Raw genomic sequence first — 4829 nt, 5'->3', positions numbered from 1 at the left:
TCCATTTTCCCCCTCACTTTCAGGCACACCGATCAGACGTAGATTTGGTCTTTTCACATAATCCCATATTTCTTGGAGGCTTTGTTCATTTCCTTTTCCTCTTTTTTCTCTAGACTTCTCTTCTCGCTTCGTTTCGTTCATTTGATCTTAATCATTGATGCTCTTTCTTCCAGTTGATCGAGTTGGTTACTGAAGCTTGTGCATTTGTCACATATTTCTCGTGTCATGGTTTTTATCTCTGTTAGTTCGTTTATGGCCTTCTCTGCATTGATTATTCTAGTTGTCCATTCTTCCATTCTTTTTTCAAGATTTTTAGTTTCTTTGCGCTGGTTACGTAGTTCCTCCTTTAGCTCTGAGAAGTTTGATTGACTGAAGCCTTCTTCTCTCAACTCGTCAGAGTCATTCTCCGTCCAGCTTTGATCCGTTGCTGGCAATGAGCTGCGTTCCTTTGGAGGGGGAGATGCATTCTGATTTTTTTGAATTTCCAGCTTCTCTGCCTTGCTTTTTCCCCATCTTTGTGGTTTTATCTGCCTTTGGTCTTTGATGATGGTGACGAACTGATGGGGTTTTGGTGTGGGTGTCCTTTCTGTTTGTTAGTTTTCCTTCTAACAGTCAGGACCCTCAGCTGTAGGTCTGTTGGAGATTGCTTGAGGTCCACTCCTGACCCTGTTTGCCTGGGTATCAGCAGCGGAGGCTGCGGAAGATAGAATATTGCTGAACAGTGAGTGTTGCTGTCTGATTCTTGTTCTCTAAGCTTCGTCTCAGGGGTGTACCCAGCCATGTGAGGTGTGAGGTGTCAGTCTGCACATAGTGGGGGATGTCTCCCAGTTAGGCTACTCAGGGGTCAGGGACCCACTTGAGCAGGCAGTCTGTCCATTCTCAGATTGCAACTTCCATGCTGGGAGATCCTCTGCTCTCTTCAAAGCTGTCAGACCAGGGTCATTTACCTCTGCCGAGGTTTCTGCTGCTTTTTGTTTAGCTATGCCCTGTCCCCTGAGATGGAGTCTACAGAGACAGGCAGGCCCCCTTGAGCCGCGGTAGGCTCCACCCAGTTCGAGCTTCCCGGTGGCTTTGTTTACCTACTTAAGCCTCAGCAGTGACAAGCACCCTTCCCCCAGCCTCGCTGCTGCCTTGCAGTTAGATCTCAGACTGCTATGCTAGCAATAAGGGAGGCTCCATGGGCATGGGACCCTCCCGGCCAGGTGTGGGATATAATCTCCTGGTGTGCCGTTTGCTAAGACCCTTGGTAAAGTGCAGTATTAGTGTGGGAGTTACCTGATTTTCCAGGTGTTGTGTGTCTCAGTTTCCCTTGGCTAGGAAAAGGGATTCCCTTCCCTCTTGCACTTCCCAGGTGAGGCAATAGCTCACCCTGCTTCAGCTCTCTGGTCAGGCTGCACCGGCTGATCAGCACCGATTGTCTGGCACTCCCCAGTGAGATGAACCCAGTACCTCAGTTGAAAATGCAGAAATCACCCGTCCTCTGTGTCGCTCGCGCTGGGAGCTGGAGGCTGGAGCTGCTCCTATTCGGCCATCTTGCTCCCGGATCAGGGTCTTTTTTCACATTTCAACAACCGTGAAATCAAGAAGCATCTTAGAAACCTGTGCTATGTCATTGTTTAGTTGGTAGAATTTTTTTCTTTCTTGTGTCATGTAAAATAACGGTGTGTCTTAAAATCGATGATGTGATGGTTTATTCTGGTTGGATCTGGAAGGATGTTGTGGAGGCAATTAACATTTGAATCAATAGACCTAATAAAGTAGATTGCCCTTCCTAATGTGGATGAGCCTTATCCAATCAGTGAAAGACTTGAAGAGAACAACAAGACTGAGTAAGAGAGAATTCCTCCTGCGACTGCCTTGAGCTGAGACATTGGCCTTTCTAGCTTTCATTGGTTCTTCTTGGGTCTTGAGCCTGCTAGCATGGAACTTATCCTGCTAGCATGGAGCTCTCCTAGCTTGCTGATTGCAGCTCTTGGGACTTCTCAGTCTCTAGTCACATGAGCCAGTTACTTACAATTTCATTACATGCACACATACCCACCCACACATCCTTATAATATCTTTACACACACACCCTAACACCCTACTGGTTCTTTTTCTTTGGATAACACTGACAAATACAGATGGGTCCTAAATTTGATAAAATACAGTAATTGAGGCTGTTCTAAATGCTTTCTACACAAAAGTCATGGTGGATTTGGGGAGTGTTCGCACCAGCCAGCATCATGGGAGTTGAGGTGTTCACACCAGCCAGCGTCATGGGAGTGAAAAGATGCTGTTGTTCTATACCAGGACAACTTTCTGGGAGTGGGGAGCCAAGGTTTGGGAGCTTTCATGCCTTAAGGGGCAGTATAGAAAGAGAGTTTTCTTCCCAGCTCTGTTGTGTACTTCCTTTGTGACCCTAATTAGGTCACTTAATTTACCTGGGATTGGTTTCCTTATCTATAAAATATGCTGGTTGGACTGTGTGATTTCAAAGACCTCTTCCTTTTCTCAGGTTCTCAGAAATTGACTCTTCTGTTTCAGTGAGGGGAGGTGGCCTAGAATGTAAATAAACACTTTTGCAAAGAGCTGAAACGTCACCAATAATGTCTGACTCCTGGAGCACTGATTCTCTGCCCAACAAGATACAGTCTGAGGATTGATTTGGTTTTTCAGGTTGTAATGTTTGTACAGGAGTGGTGGCCTTCACAGTTGAATTTTTGTCGAATTTGAAGCCAAGGTCTAGAAGTATCACATTGTTTGTTTGTTTGTTTGTTTGTGACAAGGTCTCACTCTCACTCAGGTTGGAGTGCAGTAGCACAGTCATGGCTCACTACAGCCTCGACCTTCCAGGCTCAAGCAGTCCTCCCACCTCAACCTCCTGCTGGGACCACAGGTGTATGCCACCACACTTGGCTAATTTTTGTATTTTTATTAGAGATGAGTTTCGCCATTGTTGCCCAGGCTGGTCTGGAATTCCTGGCTTCAAGTGATCCACCCACCTTGGCCTCCCACAGTGTTAATATTATAGCTGTGAGCCACCATGCCTTGCCAGCATCACCTTCTGAAATAAAAATTTACAAGTTCATCCCAAGAAGTTTGCCAGCTGCTAGTGTAGAGATATGGCCTAAGGGTTCCTGACACTCAATAAAGGGTCTAGGTCTCTGGGAAAGAAGTCCTTTATATAAAATGTAATAAGAAGAGCAAAAGCCATAGTTTAAGACAAGATTACTTATCTTTGGTGAGAAGACAAGTTCAGATATTATGGGAGAGTGGATGCTGAGAATTAGTGTTAGTTTTATTTAAAGAAGTAAGAGACATGGTACCTGGCAGGCCTGAGTATTGCGCTTTCTGGAAAAGCAGACTCTGATTAAGTAAATCATGAGCGAAATATCTTGCCTACTTACCCAACTCCTTCACATAGATTTAGTGCTGACTATTCAGGCTTCTGGTTACAGTGTAGTTCCTTGTTCCATGATCTTGGGCTGGGGGTGCTCCAGGAAGTGCAGTAGCCTCCTATTAAAACGTAATAAAGTGATACCATTGGTGTCCTACCCACTTGGTTTGTGTGAATCAAACCCCAAGGGCCCATCAGATGTCTGTAGCTGAGCAGCCCGTGGGGCTCTGCCTTCTCTCTGGCTTCCTCAGCCATGGCAGTCCCATGAGAGAAATGTATCCCTAGAGGGCTATGGCATTTCAGAGAAAGAAAAGAACTGCATCTGACTGAGGAGGCCTGAGAAGACAAGGTTTACACAGAGATAGTCAGGGATGATTTTTTTTTTTTTTTTTGAGACGGAGTCTCAGAAAAGATCTCCGCTCACTGCAACTTTCGCCTCCTGGGGTTCAAGCGATTCTCCTGCTTCAGCCTCCCGAATAACTGGGATTACAGGCACTTGCTGCCACACCCAGCTAATTTTTGTATTTTTAGTAGAGATGGAGTTTCACCATGTTGGCCAGGATGGTCTCCATCTCCTTGTGATCCGCCCACCTTGACCTCCCAAAGTATTGGGATTACAGGTGTGAACCACTGCGCCTGGCCGGGATGACATTTTATGAAGAGATCCAATTGGAGCAAAAGTTCAGAGACAGAAATACAGCAAATAAGTGATTTGACTAGAATATAGGGTGTGTGAGAGGACTAGATAAGATGCATATTTCTACTACATATGGTTTGTCCCCTGAAATTCTCCAATATTGAAGTGAATGTAGTTAAGCCTTGAATGTTTTAAGATTACCTCATTTCAATGGATCAATACTAAATAGTAAGTCAAACAATGTTACCTTTTCCTAAGGGTCATAGGATTCTAGACAGGCTTCTTAGTTGGTGCTCTGTATGACATTTGTTGAAAGGACCTTGTCATCTTTGTTGCCTTATTTCTAAGTTTTGGATAATTTTTCTTAGAAGAGAGGAAGGCAAGCGTGTGATAACAGTAACGTTCAGGACATCCTAATTATTCGTCTTAGAAAAAGTAAAAATCACAGACTACTGGTACTGTATTAGGAAAGAAATAGAATACAAATCTTTTATTTTTGTAAATCCTATTACCTAGAGAGTCATCAGTGTACTTTGTTGCTTATCCTTCCAGACTTCTGTAATCATGTGACTAAAAAATACATACCTCTGGCTGGGCGCGGTGGCTCACGCCTGTAATCCCAGCACTTTGGGAGGCCGAGGCGGACGGATCACAAGGTCAGAAGATGAGACCATCCTGGCTAACACGGTGAAACCCAGTCTCTACTAAAAATGCAAAAAATTAACCAGGCGTGGCAGCGGGCGCCTGTAGTCCCAGCTACTTGGGAAGCTGAGGCAGGAGTATGGTGTGAACCCGGGTGGCGGAGCGTGCAGT

At 45.1% G+C, this 4829-nt stretch overlaps 1 protein-coding gene across 3 annotated transcripts in view; it reads left to right on the top strand.

Annotated features, from left to right (window-relative positions):
- The window catches only part of PLEKHA8 (pleckstrin homology domain containing, family A (phosphoinositide binding specific) member 8), an 89880-nt gene that overhangs the window by 21310 nt on the left and 63741 nt on the right, over positions 1-4829 (top strand). The window lies entirely within an intron of this gene.

The sequence above is a fragment of the Mandrillus leucophaeus genome, unplaced genomic scaffold (genome assembly GCF_000951045.1).
Source record: "Mandrillus leucophaeus isolate KB7577 unplaced genomic scaffold, Mleu.le_1.0 Scaffold128, whole genome shotgun sequence".
In the NCBI taxonomy this organism is placed as follows: Eukaryota; Metazoa; Chordata; class Mammalia; order Primates; family Cercopithecidae; genus Mandrillus; species Mandrillus leucophaeus.
Note: the sequence above shows the minus strand (reverse complement) of the source record. Positions and strands in the feature narration are given on the sequence as shown.